At 36.7% G+C, this 17,716-nt stretch overlaps 1 protein-coding gene and 1 pseudogene across 1 annotated transcript in view; one reads left to right on the top strand and one right to left on the bottom strand.

Annotated features, from left to right (window-relative positions):
* FAM155A (family with sequence similarity 155, member A) overlaps nucleotides 1–17,716 on the bottom strand; it is a 907,798-nt gene that overhangs the window by 315,757 nt on the left and 574,325 nt on the right. The gene's annotated exons all lie outside the window — the stretch shown is intronic.
* LOC102860547 lies at nucleotides 15,622–16,425 on the top strand (annotated as a pseudogene).

Raw genomic sequence — 17,716 nt, forward strand, 5'->3', positions numbered from 1 at the left:
TGCAACCCTCATTGCATACTCCTACGATAAAAATAATGCCCTAAAATATAATACTTTTAGACTATTCTCTCCCCCATAGACTTCAATGCCAGAACTGTTTTTCACTTACTTCTTGGGTAAAAGGATATGTAAGCCACACTGCATAGAATCTCCTCCTATATCACATTAAGGCTGTGACTTGAATAAGAAGGGTTATAACCTTGTCCATACCTATTTAATCTATATACTGAGCAAATCATTAGAGAAAGCCAAACTATATGGAGAAGACTATTGCATCAGAATTGGAGGAAGACTCATCAACAATCTACTTTATTCTGATGTCACAACATTGCTAGCTGAAAGTGAACAGGTCTTGAAGTGTTTGCTGCATAGAATCAAATACTATAGCCTTCAATAAGCATTGTATCTCAACATCATGAAAACAAAATCTTCACCATGGGATCAGTAAACAACCTCATGAATTAAAGAGTGAGAAAAGACTAAAATGATGAATGATTTTATTTTACTGGGATCTACAATTAACACTCTTTGTATCAGAACTCAGGAGGTCAGAAGACATATTGCATTGGGCAAATCTGCTTTCAAGTCAGGTATGTCTCCAAATAACTGAGGAGTAACGAAGATTAAGTTGTATCTAATTCAGATCATGGTCTTCCCCATCACTTGAGATGAGATTAGAGCTGACAATATGAATTGGATAATGAATATGGATGACAGAAAAAGAATTGATGTTTTTGAGCTCTGGTGTTAGAGAAGAGTATTGAATATCTCACAGACTGCCAAAAAAAACAAGCAGCTATGTCTTGGAGAACATACAAGCAGAACTCTTCTAGCAGTCAAAGATGAGAAAGATTTTACCACATATTTTGGGCATGTTGATAGGAGAGGTTATTTCCTGGACATAATGCTTTGGAAGGTGAAGGGTCAGAGAAAGAGAAAAAGACCTTCAGTAAGATGGATGTATACAGGGACTCAGCAATGAGTTCAAGTGTGTCAGAGATGATGAGGATGGTACAGGACAGGCAGGGTTCAGACCTGTTATTCAATGGGTTTGCCATGAGTTATCTTTGACTCCACGGTGTCTAGCAACAACATAAAAACATTCTACCCAAATTCCTTTAAAATGACTGGCTGGTAACATTAGATTTCATTAAGGATGATGATATCATCACATAACTGCTAAACTGGCTGTTGTAGCACTATCAAATTGACACACATTTTGGAACTACAATTCAATTCATGACAGTAACCTTTATTTTTATGTGCAACAATCAATGCTCATTTATTGCACAATTTATGTTTATGTAATAGTTTAATATTTTGAAAAATGGTTCTGAATAAATTAAACTTGAAAACTTATATTAACTACCATATAATTCTAAGTGAATGTTATTTTTAATGATAAAGGTTAAAAGCTAATAGTAAAAAATGATACTTTGAATACAAGAAAAAAATTTTCAGTATTTAACTCTTTTCCACTGACAAGTTGTATTTGTATATTATAAGCAAGCAAAAGAAAGAAAAATGGTAAAAGTAATTTTGTTAATATTTTTAAATAATATCTAACAGTTTTTAGATTAAAAGTAGGAATGATAATGCTGAATTTTGGATGTTGTTTTGTTTAAATAAAATTACTTGGTTAATAAGGTAAATATTTCACATGTTACTGGTTATTTATTATCCTCTATTTTGTAAGCCAAACCTTAATATACTTTACTAATTTTTCTAGTTTGTTTAATTTTTTAAAAAATACATTGGTTACATATTGAAACTGTATATTAAGAATAAAAGTAATTTGGTCATACATTTTTAAAAATTTTCTCAGTTTTGCTCAAATTTTGATCATTTAAAAGGGAATTGTTTGGGTTGGTGGCACAATTACTTACCCACTAGGCCACCAGAGTTTTCTTTTAAAGGGGAATTGTTATTTATATAATTCTTGTCAGCATTTTAGTTTTAAAAAAATCATGCAGTCAAAATTATCTTTAGAAAATAATCACTGGCTATAATGATATGCTTTAAAAATGACTTGTCTATTATCAGTTTTTTGCGGTATTTTTAATATTTAAAAAGGAACTTTGGAGGTCTAGCTTATAGCAAGTCACACCAGTAACTCAAATGCCAATCTCTCATGAGATTTTAGCATGGAAACCCAGTGGTGGGTCAACTTAAAGTTGGTTCCACCTCAGCCAAAATGAGTTTTGTGATTTGTGGGGGTTTTTAAATATTATTCTAACTAGAATAAATTTTCAATTCTTCCTCATTCTCCTTTTTATTTCCATTGGAAAACCTCATCTTTTCAAACCACTTGCATTATTAAAAAAAAAACCAACCCACTAATATTTATTTAAGGATTTCTGGAGGGCTATGAGTAGGTACCAAGTAATGACAATGAGTTAGTTTAGTATTACATTCTTTAGATGAAATGTCACATTTTTTCTCCTCTTTCCTTTCCCATTCTTTAAGCTTTTTTAATCAAAATTTTATTTTAATGGTGATTTTAACAAACATTTACAGAGAAGTTAAATTTTCATTCATTCAGTGTTCCACATTTTACCTCCCTTCTTCCTCCTCCAGTAAACTTTTTCTTTTTTTAATATTCATTCACTGTTGCACAATTACCTACTTCCCCCCTCTCCAGTCCTCTTTGCAATGTTATACCTCTTATTCCAGCCTGTAAACATGCATACAAAGCCTAATCATATATTCCTTTTAGACAGTTTTTTCTTTCATCCATTTCAATGCAATGGTCATTATCAATAAATGCTGGTGAAGCTGTGGAGCGATTGGAACAATTATTTACAGTTGGTGGGAGTGTAAAATGGTATAAACACTTGGAAAGCAGTTTGGCACTTTCTCAAAAGGTTAGAAATAGAAATACCTTTGATCTAGCAATGTCACTACTCATAATAAACCATAACTGCCATCCAAACAGATATATGCACACCCATTGCTTATTGCTGCATTATTTACACTAGAAAAAAGATGAAAGCAACTCAAGTGCCCATTAACAAATGATGCATAGAAAAACTAAGATATAGCCATACAATGGAATACTATGCAGCACTGAAAAACAATGAACTCATAAAACATTACACAACATGGGGGACCCTGAACACCCTTTCTTAAATCTTTATTTCTGTTATATCATATTCCAATGCCTGTGCTGATGAAAATTTGCTCAAAAACCACATTACCAGAAGTCTGTTCACTAAATGTTGAATTTTCTAAAACATTATTCTATTTTTTTCAAAGGATGCTAGGAGGGCTGTTTGGGACCCAGGGCTCAGGGCAGATTTTTTAGAGCCTGTATTGCATCTGCATGTCTTCCTCCTCCTCCTCCTCTTCTTCTTCTTCTTCTCCCTTCCGCCCCCCCCCCACCCATAGTCACCCTCTACTCAGTCCCCACACCTTCTGGACTTGTCAACTGTGCAGAAGAATCAATTCTAAAGGTGGAGATCTAACATAATTCAGTGTAGGACTGTGCTTCCCCAAGGGTTTCTGTGGCTGTGACTTTTTGGAACTAGATCATCAGGCCTTTCTGCTGAGGTATTTCTGGGTTTGTTTGCACTGTCAGCTTTTTTTGTAGTAGTTGAACATTTAATTCTATGTGTTAAGTAGAGATCCTTGTGTTAGCATATGTGCGGACTGTTAAGTCTTGTTCTTTCTCGCAGGGATTTCTCTTTCTCATTCATAGATGTCTCCAGATGCTTCAGCAGGGAGCAAGGTATTTGTTTGTTGTTGTTTTTGTGTACCATAGAGTCAGAACCAACCCATAGTTGACCTTCAGTGGGTTTTCAAAGACAGTCCCACTAGAGGCAATTGCCTATAATTCTCCTGCAGAGTGTTTGGTGTGCCTTCAGGATTGCAGTGCAGCTTCTTGCCACGAGGCTACCAGAGTTCCCTAACCATATGAATAAATATATTAAATATTTCCACTCAATAAATATGTAAAATATTAATAAAAAGATATAGGAAAACTCACTGAATGCATTTTAATACTATATTTATCTGAAGCGCACACTGTAGCCCTTGTATTACAGTCAGTAATACAACTTCACAAAGTTGTTAAAAAGATAAACGGAACATTGGGTAACTAAAATCCAGCAAAAGTCACCACAAATTATTCTAATCACAACATTCAGCAAGATTGTGTATATATATGGTATAGACTGATGGGACAGTTGCAGTTGGACTCTGAAAGGTGGGCTTTCTTGCTTTGGTTGAGGGTTGGTGTGGAATGTTTGGTTGTTATTTTTATTTAAGCCTTTTGTGTAGAGTCAACACAACCTTGTGGAGGGCCTTTGTATTTAACTGTTGGTTAGGCCCTTGGGCCTGCAGCCCTCAGGCCTAGTGCTACTATATTCTGGAGGAGCTTTCTTCTATGTGATATAGCATGGGTCTGTCAATATGCTGTACTGAGGTGACCTAGGGCTGCTGTGTTGCTGAACCCTATGCCACTGGTGTGTCAAATGCCATAATGGTTACCCATGGTGGACAGTGTTTGGTCGAGCTCCCAGATTAATACAGGTTTAAATACTAGAGTGGCATCCATTTCCTAAATGACCTGCCACTGGAAACTCTATGAACTTAAGAGAAACAATGATAGGTATAGAAAGGGTTCAGGTCTTTTGAACATAGGGTTGCTATGAGTTATGCTTGACTCAAAGGTTCTTTGGAACATAGGGTTGATATGAGTTATGCTTGACTCAACGGCAATCAACAACATCTGATTTACCAGAGAAGAGAAAAGAGGGTGAAGAGATAGAAAAAAAAAATAAACAAAATACACATTTATGAAGTGTGACTATTGTAATCAAGATTTTAAAACAGTGTGAAACACAATATGTATGAACTTTGTAAGCAAAGCAATAAGAAAAAATGAAAAAGAAAAAAGATGCATGCATGAATGATTGATTAAAAATACTATGTACTTTGTAAACTGCAACTCATATCACAGTAAAAATAAAAAATTGGATGTTTGTTGTTTTCTACCATGGATTTGGAACTGACTCGTATTTGGCCCTCCAGCTGGTTTTCAGTGGCAATAAATTGCATCAGAGTAGATTGCCCCTCTTTAACCCATGGAGCAAGAGTAGTATATGGAAGTTACAAAACTATCAATTTATAAGTAATAAAGATGTTAGAAAACTTTCATACAGTGGAAATTCATCTGTAAAACCTCCTGATATACAACATATTCCAATTTCATAAGCAACAATTTTATCAAATTATTTTGTTTGTGAGGAACAAAAACTTAAAGGAACAACATGGACAATTAAAGACTATATTAAAAAAAATGAAACCATTTAATGTGTGCTAAAGCTGCTTTTAAATGTCCAGCTTCCTAAAGAACGAATCAGGGCTAAAATGAAAGATCTTTTTATCTTTCCTGTGAAACAAAGACTTCTCTGGCTGAGAACGACAGTACATACTGTACTACCTAGATGAAAACAGATTTAGGATTAGTGGTGGGCGAAAGCTGGCAAGTTTTCCTTTACATGAATCAAGCTAACAGCATAGCAGATTTCATTATTCTGGACGAAAAACTCCCAAACCTTTCCAAAGCATTGAAATTTTACGTATGTGTTAGTAGCCTTTCACCAAATTAATTGCTGCTGTTCTAACAGCGACTTCTCTCTGAACACATCAAAAATGAAACTGAGTAGCTGCATCTTGTAGCCTCATAATTTAACTTTCCACTAAATGTAAATGTAGAGAGAAATAGATAAACTAGTTTGTCCATTTACTTTGCATTTAAAATGATAACATTCTTAGGGAGACCTGATGGCCTAGTTGTTAAAAAGCTGCACTGCCAAACAACCCAAAGGTGGTTCAAATATTCTCCCATGTGATTTACAGCCTCCAAAACCCTTCTACAATGTCAGCTACACAATGGTTTGGGCTCAATGGCAATGAGAGTGAATGAGCAATAATATTCTTGGAAAACAGATACCCAAAATATTTGCCAAATGTGATCTGACACTTTACTAAGTTTTCCAGTGTCTACTCTGACATGACATAAAATTTGACCACAGAAACTGCAGAGTACAGAAGCGGTTTGTAATCTGATTTCTGAGACCCTGTGAACTGAGCATGAACTAAGTGGTAACTTCTTTATATTGTTTGCAACTATTTCTGCTTGAAAGAATCTAGTCACCTTTCCCAAATGCATGTTACACCTCCCATTTTTTACCTACATGTACTATTGGTTCAACTAAGATGACACTGTCACAACTTGACTTTAGTTAAGTCGAACTTATGGGCACAAAAAATAATTCTCATTTCCTCCCTGTAAGAACCTACGTGTTGCTGAATGACCTTCTCTGGCCAGGTCTCTAGGGTTCCCATTATACTGCCTGTAAGGCTGTAGCTGCCCTAATGTTCATTTTGCCAGGGCAGGGAAGTGGAAAATGTTCCTCTCATCCATCATGTATTCAGTGACAACTACTCTACTCACCCAATATCTTGCAACCTTTGTGAGATATTATGCACTTATTTGATTTATTTTAGTATTTTCCCCCTTATTCTTTTTCATAAAAATATAATTCCTTTACTCAAGTAGGGCTGGAAGTCAATCTGAGTAAGCTGAAGTTGTTTATTGATTGTAATTTCTCAATGAGTTCTTTTCCTGTTTATGAGATTTCCCATGTTTGAAGCCTAGAGATTCATTTTATCAGACAGTTCAAGAAGTATATTAGTATTTTATAAAGATGAATATCTTTTGTTTCCACCAAACAAGCCCTAAATTTGTCTAGAGAAGCTCAAATTCAGCTTAATCAGTCAAATAAATTCTACATCAGGATTACTGGTCTACCACACCACAGTTGTGTATGACGCAAACTCATGCAACAATCTTACATTAAGTACTTCTTAATCTTAACATGAAAAAAATATTGGAGCCCTAATAAGATTTCTAGCTATTAAATTGTTCTGAAAGGCAATATGTTATTATTATTAATTTAGTTAAGGCATTTGCATAATTTATATTGCATATCTGTCAAATGCTTTAGAATAATTCTACATGAGAATATAAATCTTTAAATTATTTCTTCTCAAGATGTGTTCACTCTAAGGTGAGATGATGATTTATATGCTGGGGATGATTTGTTTAAGAATTCCCCAGAATAATTTATTTGTTAAAAATTTTCACAAAGTTCTTCGACTTGGGCTTGTCTAATTCTTCATCATTATAAAATACAGGGTCTAGAGTTTTTGTAGTAATGCCATGGGAGTGATGCTGTGTCCTTAAAGCTTAGATCAAGGTGTCTCATATTGGAGACATTCCCTCTGATCACTTTGTGAATGTGATGTTTGCCAGGCTGCCTCACTGTGAAGTTATTATTTTTTTTCCTTATAAGTTATATCTTTTAATGGTTCAGTTAATATACTTGGATGCTAACTGATATAATGTTGGATGGAGTCTACTAGTAGAACCTCTCAAAAGAAAGAACTGGAAACCTACTTTCAAAAAGCAACAATTGAAAAATGTAAAGAGTACAATTCTATCCTGATATATAAGGACTCTCTAAGGGTCAGATGGCAATTAGACTCACTACCATGGAGCAGAGTCAAGTACAAACTCACAATGACCTTCCATTGGCTTCCTAAGCTGTAAGTCTTTATGGAAGAAACTGTCTAGCTTTCTCTTACAGAGCAGATGGTGGGTTTGAACTGTTGATATTTTGGTCTGAATTAATAATTATCTTACTAGAAGATAGTTTGATACTATGCAAATAGCTTGTCTCCTTTCATTCATCAGATTACTAGATTTAGCATCCATCACTGCTACTTGTCTGAAACAATTATTATTGCAGTGCTTGAAAATGGTGATTTTCTATTTCAATCATCCTCTCTGTATTTATTAATTGTAATTGGACGGTAATGAAGAAGAAGATGCAACTAATGATATCCCTTACAATGTTTGTATGAGATAATGGGGACACTTCTACTTCCAAATATAGTATCCAGATGCATACCTCCTCTCCCTGTTACAAGTCCTCAAAAAATTGTAGGCAGGAAGTAACAGGAAGATAGAGGAGGAGGAGGAGGACAAGAAAGTGAAGGAGGGAAAGAAAAAGATAAGGAGAGACAGTGACGACACCAATATTTACAAGAATATTGAATTTTTTCCATTAGAACAAAATTGAGACATATTTGACATTTATAATCTAACACTCATGGGGTATTTTACATTCATAATCTAATACTATACTTTATAGTATTTATCTCAATTCTCCCAAGGAATCTGTCTCTTTCTTTCAGCCTCCTTTCTTAGAGTAGGAAATATTAGTGGAATTTGAATTCTTGAAGTTTTTCATAACTGATAAAGCAAAAAAAGCTTCTTTTAGAGAGGAAAATAAAGCTTGAAATTACCTATTGTTTTCAACATATTAAGGCATCTGCATCTCTTTTTCCTATGTGCATGCACACACACAGGTTTATGTTGTAGGATCAGCAGTATTCACTAACTCTACCCACACTGCATACATAAGGGCTAGGTCTGTCTAGATAGTACCAGTGCACAATTTGCTTCTTCAGTTTACACACTGTCATCATCAACCTTACAACAACATATTTTACCTTATATCTCACTTTTTTTCTTTACAGAAAACAATCATTAACATGTACTGGATGCCAACTATCTACAATTACTTCTGTTGAGTAACATTGAGTAGGAAACAACCTATAGCTGACACTCCAGCAGCTTTTCAGAAACAATAAGTTGCATGAGAGGAGACTGCTTATCTTTTATAACGGAACAGCTGGCAGATTTGAACCACATACCTTTGCCTTAGTAGCATAATAATCACTGTCTGTGCAATATTCCATTTAAACTTTATACCCACCATACATTCTTGTTGTTGTTAAGTGCTGTCAGGTTGAGTATGAATCATTATGATCCTATAAACAACAGATCTGAACTCTGTCTTGAATAAAAAAAAGTCCTATAAATTATTGGCAGTCAGAAAAATGCCAATCAAAGCAATGAGTTAGTTATTCCCTTCAGCAGCAATACTAAATAAAGTTCAACAAAAAAGCAAATAATAAATTTTGGAGACGATACTGAGAGATTGCAACTCTTATGTCCTGTTGGTGAATTATAAAATGGCACAGCTGCATATGGAAGGCAGTTTGGTGTTTCTTCAAAAACCTGAACATAGAAATACCATATGGTCCAGCTATTCCACCACTAGGAATATATCTTGAGGAAATCAGAACAGAGACACGAATGGACATGTGTACATCTATGCAAATAGCAGTGCTTTCACAATAGCAAGAAAATAGAAGCAGCTCAAATGCCCATCAACAACCTAATGGACTGAGAAATTATAGTACATTCACACAATGGAATATCATGCAGCACTAAGGACCTTTAGATTATGAGATTGACACACTGCCTCCTGTGCTAAAGAGGCAGATCAATGCAGCACTAAGGAACAATGATTTTGTTAAAACGTATAATTTGGGAGAGACTAACGAGAATTTTGCTGGGTGAAGTATCTCAGTCACATAAGGACAAATATTGCATAAGTCACTATTGCAAAAATAGGAGGATAACTGAGCAAGACATGTCTAGAATATTCAAAAAGAGGGAAGAAAACAGAAAAAAGTGGAGAGAGAAAAGACACTAGGATAACAAAGTTTAGTGGGTGGAGGAGGGTGAAGTAATAGGAGGGATTTCATGGGGGCTTGAAATGACAGGTTGATAATAGGCATAGAGCAACAGTAATTAATTATATAAAACAAAATGTGTATGAAAGACAATAAAATACAAAGTTCAGGTAAATATGATGCATATGAATAAGTATATACAAACCAATTTTTAAAGTTTTTACATGTAATATATAATATTTTTAAAAGTATTAAATTATTAATTGAATTGGCTTTTATCTGTCAGATGTTATCTAGATCATAAAAATATTCTCTAATTCTAAAACTTTCTTTTTCTGCTTCCAAATTTTATTTTCCTTTCAAATGAAGACTTTGATTTGGAGATTTCATTTCATTCCCTACTTCCAATGCACCGAGGCAGCTGAATGTTGGATAACTTTCCGGAGTGATATGAAATTCTCTGTAATCTACTGCCATCTGGGAAAAGTCTCCCTTGTTGTATACATTTGGAAAGTTGTGACATAAAAAATACATGTAGAGTGCATTTGCATGTGATTAATAGAATAGCATTTTATTATTGATGATCCTATTAAGGATAATTTATCTAGCTCACACACAATAAAAATATAATTAGTTTGTGTAAAGTAATTAATGTCATTGTTGGAGAGAAACATTATAATATTTCAGCTCTTACTTAGCCATGCTCCACAGATAAAGTGCCATCCTTCCCTCCATGCCCTGTCAATCTCAAGCTCACTGCTGTGAGCGGCCACTTGATTTTCTAAACCCCTGGAGGGAATTTCAAGATTTCTAACTAATGAGTGATTTGCAGGTTAGTAGAGTGCTCATTTACCAGTGCTTTGGCATTTTTAAAGAAGAAATGAGACTTTGTTGGAGATATATACGTATTCCCTCTGGAAACTCCATGAACGCTGAGAAATGATGAAAGTTATACAAGGGTTCAGGTCTTCCATTAAGAGGGTCTCTATGAGTCGTCTAAAACTTGACAGCACCTAATAACAACAACAACATAGAGAAAGAGAGAGAGAGAGAGAGAGAGAGAGAGAGAGAGAGCTCTGTTGGCCTAGTGGGTAGAAAGTGATGCTACCAAGCCAAAAGTGGGTGATTTTAATCTACGGCCTTCAGGTTTGGTTTTAATTGATTTTGGTCAGACATTCTTCTAAGTTATATAGCACAGATCTGCCGATTTGCTGTACAGAGATAACTTGTGGTTGTTGTGATGCCGAACACTGTGACACTGATGCAATAATGTGATCAAATGTGATAATGGTTACCCATGGTAGCCAGTGTTTGGTGGAGCTCCCCAATTAAAACAAGTTTAGAAGCAGGAGTGGCATCCACTTTTGAAATAGCTTGCCTCCAGAAACTATATATTATATTGTCCTGTGTATAAGAAAATGTTGCATGTGATACACACACACACACACACACACACACACACAATGCACAAAGACCATTTTTTTTCTCATCAGTTACAGTGGTACTCTTTCCTCCTTTTGGGCCTGATAAGAGCATTTTGTTCCTTGTTTGGAAGGTAAACAAACTGTCTGCTGTCATTGTTAGGTGATGTCAAGTCAACTGCAATTCATGGAGACCTTATGAACAATAGATCAGACTCTTGCCCTGTCCTGGCCATTCTCACAATCTCCCACATTCTCTACCCCTTTGTTAGCATCCCTGTGTCAATTCATCTACTTGAGGGTCTCCCTCTCCTCTTTCTAATATGATTTCTTTTTCCAGGGACTAGTGCCAACTGACAACATATCCAAAGTGTATGAGATGAAGTTTCCTGGTCTATGGAACACCTTGGTTTACTTCCTCCATTGAAAAAAAAGTTTACTTTGCTCTTTATTCATCTAATCATAGTATTAATCAAGATAATTAGAACAGAATTCAAATTGTCATATAACACTTTGAAATAAAAAGACTGTTTTTTTTTACAATTTGCAGAGATTATGGGCAAATATTATTTGAAGCCATCTTCACAACTGTAAATCCAATGTGGTTGAATATTTAAAGTCTCTTTTTTCTTTGTCCATAATTAACCCTAAGTCCAGGTGCATTTCCAAAGAGAAAACGATTCACCAGTAAATCTAGGCTAAAATACATTAAAATAATTTCCAAAATAGTAAAAAGAGCTCATAAAAGTTATAAAATGATAAAAATTTACTTAGTTTATTATCAATTAAATGTGAGGAAGAAAGGAATGGACAATTTAAAAATTGATTACTATGAAAAATCTGACTTCCTATTGCTTTGGACTGTTATTGTTATTTTATAAATAGAATGAGTTAGGTATTAAAATATAAAAAATTGTGTTAGATATTTTTTTCTATGCATTTGCTCATTCATTTCTGACTGGACAGTGGGACAGATAATGACAAAGCTATTTTAAAAATTAAGAAATTGAGAATAAGTCCATTGCCACGGAGTTATGGAAGAGAAATGTTGTAGTTGTAATCACACAGGTCACAAGTATTTGGAGAAAATTTAAGTCATTGTCATAGATCAACCATTTTGTGGAGGAACCAAAAGGATTTCTCAAGTAAATAGTGACTTAAAATATTTTTAGACACGAAGGAAATACCTGGCCAATACATTTCAAATATGAGACAAAAATCTATGCTCTAAACTACCAGCACCGAGGTCACTGCAATGATTACATGACTTACTTCTTTTTCCCTCCAAAAAGTTAAAGTAGATCTCACATTTTCCTTATTATTTTAAGACTGCTATTAATGAGAATTTAAATCCAGTACTGGCTGTTATGGTTGGTAAACAAACAAACAAACAAAAAGAAAGAAAACTCATTGCCTTTGAATCAATTCCAACACATAGCTACTCTCCATGGGGTTTCTGAGAATATACATCTTAATGAGAGTGACGGCCTATTTTTTGACCTAGGAGCTGTTGGTAGATTCAAACTACCAAAGACATTCAATCTTTTCATTATCAGTGTAAAATGCCATGAAGTTCGCAGATAAGGTGGTTGTGTTGTTATTATTGTTGTCGAGTAACCTGCAACTCATAATGATCCTATGTCGTAGATAAGGTAAGGTGGTAGAATTGAGGAGTAGAAATCTAGATATTTGCTAGAGTTGTACTGTCATACAAATGATCCTCTTCCCAGGAGCCCAGGGACTACAGTTTCAAGCTAGGCAGGCAAAATGTGGGCCCCGATTCTACCATTTCCTTGGACTGCAGCCTTGAACAAATGATTATCCCCAGCTGAAGTGTGTGTGTGTGTGTGTGTGTGTGTGTGTGTGTGTGTGTGAGAGAGAGAGAGAGAGAGAGAGAGAGAGAGAGAGAGAAAAGCAACAAATGATATTATATCAGGCAAAATTCTCAGCTAACTCGAAAGATTATCAGCTACTGATAGGCTTTCTAATGCAGAAATGGAGACTTAGGCTTACAAGCACAAGGGACTGAATTTGGTCCACAACCAGTGGAACTGAGCACCTCATGAGAACTATGTCTCTAGCTAAGACATTGCCTTTCATCTTGGTGAAGTGATTGCTCTTGTGATGTTCATGAAGCTGGAAGTGACTCATAACTGAGCCTCCAGTGTGTTTTCAGAAGCTCTAAGACACAGGGGAAGATACTGCCCAGCTTTCTCCCATGGAGAAACTGGTTGGTAGGTTCAGACTATGTGGGCTGGCAGCGTAACTCCTTACTAACTAAGATATCATAGCTTCCTTAGTGAAACCAAGAGTAGGAAATCCAGGTACATTGTGACTAGACTCCTATCCCAAAAGAAAAGGACCCTATGAATATGTGCTGCCTAAAGCTACAATATTTGTAATCATTTATTGTACCGAAATAGAAAGCTAACTCAAATACTTTCCTAAAGGGGTAGGTTACTTATGAGAGATGCTATATATAATGTGATTTGAAAAAGTCCCAAGAGTAATACAGCAGTGCCATGAAAATGTGGCATACTCCTAGATAATTATCAGATAACCTCCAAGTTAATTATTACATATCTTCAATTAGGAAAGTCTTTTAAATTATTTTTATATGGAAAATTATTCTTATTTTCTTCCAGGATTATAACAGATATTTCAGATGAAATAGTGAAACATCATCTTTCTGGTGACTGGCTTGTTCAACAAAGAGATCCAAGGTCTACATACTTTAATTCATTTGTTATTCATTTCCATCATATTGGCTGGCACAGAGTATTGTTTAACAATTTCTTTTCTTTTTTTAAGGAACAATTTCTTGTTGTAAGAAATTTATACACATAATTTTATTTCATCCTCAAAGGCATATTCCTTACAATTTTCCTTCTAAATCTGTGATCCTTTTTCTTTTTTTCCTTATAGGTTTACCCTTTTCTAGAAGTCCTTAAAAATAAACTTTTTTAAATACTTGTAAGTTCTTTTCTCTTTCTAAATTATTACTTTTGCTAAAACAACATTTCTCATACCTCTGACTTTAATTAACCTCATCTTTGCTCCTGGGTCTCTTAAATGATATCTCCCGGAGAGAGTGAAACCAGAGTGTTCCTGGGAGGCAAAGATTTTGATGTCCCACTTCATATACTTTAGGCATATGGCCATTAGGGACTGTCCTTGAGTAAGAACATTGTGCTTGGAAGGGGGGACTGACAGCACAAGAGAGCAAAACCCTGGATGACACAGATTGACTCAGTTACTGGGATGATGGGAGTCAGTGTGTCAGAGACAATGAAACTGGCTCAAGATAGAGTATGGTTCAGAGCTGTATACATCAGGCCACTATGCGTCACAAGGAACATAACAACACATAACTACAATAGCCTAGACTCGTGTGTTTGTGAAACTTATAATTAACAGTTCAAATTGGGGTTTCTAACAGATTCTTCAAAACCCTCGTGTTCAAGAGTAAACTTAAGAGTAGAGACCTGATGTTCTTTCAGCTTTCAATCTACCCTTCATTATTGGTGAATGAATCTACTGTTTGTACAAACCAGATATCAAATAAATTACTTTCTATTCTGAGTCCTTTGAGATTATTTTTTCCTTAGTCATCTCTTGTAATCTTCTCTTTTCTGTCAATATCTAAGCCACTATGATCACTTCTTACTAGGACTTGTAATGAAAAAGCGCACCCCTGTGCTACACATTGACCTATCTTCAATCCATCCAATATGCTGCATTCAAGACGAACTTTACACTTGCATTTACATCTTTACTATGCCAATTCAAAATTATTATTTTCGAAATAAAATGTTCATTTTATACCCGTCTACTTACAAAGTTCATGTTCACTGTTTTTCACACCAGATCTTTTCCATATCCTTTACTCACCTGTCCCTCCACCCATCAAATTGTACAACTCTATGATTAACCACTCTCCCACCCAACCCCTCCCCACCCATCCTCACCTCCTTGCTCCTACCTCCTCTTCCTTGAATCTCATGTATGTTCTCCAATAATGGTATTACATAGCATTTGTCCTTATGGGACTGAGGTCACTTAGCATAATGCTCTTCAATCCCTCCAAAATTAGGTACTGATTTACAAAATCGTTGCTCCTGTGTGCTATGCAGTATGCCATCCTGTAAATGTACCATAATTTCTCAATCCATATAATTGTGGTTGGACATTTGGGCTGTTTCAATATTCTTGTGATGGTGAATATTAATTTGTCAATTGTTATCTGTTATTTCATGTTAATGTCCTAAATTCTAATTACTGCTTACAGAAACTCTACCTTGAAAGACACTGCTACATAGCTCCAAATTAGTTCAGTTCTCTCTTTGTCACAACCACATAGCCTATTCTTGCCACAGGAAGCACCAGGCTTTCTGTTACCCCAAGAGTATTCTTCTACATGAAATGTATCTCAACAGTTCTTATCTATCTGCCACCTTCACTCTGACTCTTATTTATATCTTATAATTTAAGTACCCCTTTGGTAAAGGCAGCTTTCCTTGACTTCTCAAGACAGGTTAGGTTTTTTTATTAAATGTTATCATATAACTGTATGTATTTCCTTATAATGCTGTACGGTAAAATTAAGCACAAAACTTCGTACATATTATGGCATATTTCAACTTCCACCCATTTATCTGTACTAGACTATGAGCTTTTAGAAAGCATAGATGGCGTGGGTCAGTGTCCAGTGGCTGCCGGTTGGATGAGGCCAGCGAGACTCATGAAGGTGTTTGTCACACGCAGGATCCCCCCGGAGGGCAGGGCTGCGCTCGCCCAGGCGGCAGAAGGCGGCTGGTCCTCTTGGAAACCCCTGTGGTTGTGTGGCTATGGCCTCACCCAAAGCACTGTGGGCATCATTGGGCTGGGCCGCATAGGCCAGGCTATTGCTCGGCGTCTGAAGCCATTCGGCGTCCAGAAATTTCTCTACACAGGACGGCAGCCCAGGCCTCAGGAAGCAGAAGAATTCCAGGCAGAGTTTGTGTCCACCCAGGAGGTGGCTGCCAAGTCTGACTTCGTTGTGGTGACCTGCTCCTTAACACCTGCGACCAAGTTGCTCTGCAACAAGGATTTCTTCCAGAAGATGAAAAAAACAGCTGTTTTTGTCAACATTAGCAGGGGCGATGTGGTAAACCAGGATGACCTGTACGAGGCCTTAGCCACTGGTCAGATTGCAGCAGCAGGACTGGATGTGACCACCCCAGAACCACTGCGGACAGACCACCCTCTCCTGACCCTGAAGAACTGTGTGATCCTGCCCCACATTGGTAGTGCCACCCACGGAACCCGTAACACCATGTCCTTGTTGGCAGCTAACAACTTGCTGGCTGGCCTGAGAGGGGAACCAATGCCCAAGGAGCTCAAGCTGTAAGCAGACAGGGAGGTACGGAGGGCTAGTGGCGGCTGGAGCCCGGGAATTCTGTCAGGTGCTCCCAGGCTCGAGTTGGACCCATAGGAGGGGAGCCAGCGAAGATGTCTGAACTGTACTGGTTCTGTAGAGGGAAGACTGGTGCTGATGGAAACGCTACCCACTTTCATGGCTGGAAACATCTGAGCCCAAAACATACGATTATTAAATAATTCTGAGAGACTGTCTTGGCCTCAAATTGGGAAGCTAAAAAAAAAAGCATAGATTATTTAATAAAGGGACAAAACAAAGTTTGTTGTTTTGTTGGTTTGGCTGTTGTTTGGTGTCACAGCAGAAGGATACACCTCCTCACATTCAATCCTATGACTGGTAGCTACAGTGTCAACCCATTTTGTTGAAGGTCTGTCTTTGTGTCACTGGCCCTCTCCCTTACCAAATATGATAACCATCTCCAGAGATGGCCTTTATAGATAACATACCCAAAGTTTGTGAGGCAATGTCTCATAGAAAAATTTAGGAAGAATGCATGCAAGAAAGATACTTAAATTGTCATTTACTGACTTCAAAACCTGCACAGGTTTTATAGCATTTGAATATACAGATTTATCTTCACACTGAAATACAAAAATGTGTTTGGAATGATTCTTTTTTCCCTTCTTCTTTTAAAAATGAATCATGAAACAACCAGAAGGTTAAAATCACAAAGAGTTCAAGGAGTTGTTTTTGAAAAAATGGAACCTCTACAACTACCTCTGGATCCCTCATTCTAAACTTGAATTCAGTTTCAGAATTTCTAGACATTTCCACCCTCCCCAACCAACTGTGCACTATGTTAGGGAAGGTTTGCTGTCACAGTTCATAGGGAGCTGTGGTGCTAATCTAAATGTCATGCTTCTTTGGTAGTTAAAATTAACCAGACACTCTGCGATAGAGACATACACACTGTCCTCCCATGTGGTCTTCTGGAAGGTGAGCTATGAGTGAGTTTCAGCTCGATGCCAATAAGATGAATGTTGTTGTTGTTATGTGCCGTTGAGTCACCTGCGACTCATAGCGACCTTATGTACAACAGCCCTAACTCCTCTCTGTCCTGTGCCAATCGCACTGTCTCTGACACTCCCATCCCAATTATCCCAGTCACTGAGTCAATCCACCTCATAGAGGGCCTTCCTCTCCTGCGCTGTCCCTCGACCCTCCCAAGCATGATGTCCCTCTCCAAGAACAAGTCTCTCCTCACAACATGTCCAAAGTATGTTAGACAGAGCCTCAGAATCCTTGCCTCCAAGGAGCCACC

The sequence above is a fragment of the Elephantulus edwardii genome, unplaced genomic scaffold, assembly GCF_000299155.1.
Source record: "Elephantulus edwardii isolate Elephantulus edwardi_28Jun2011 unplaced genomic scaffold, EleEdw1.0 scaffold00147, whole genome shotgun sequence".
In the NCBI taxonomy this organism is placed as follows: domain Eukaryota; kingdom Metazoa; phylum Chordata; class Mammalia; order Macroscelidea; family Macroscelididae; genus Elephantulus; species Elephantulus edwardii.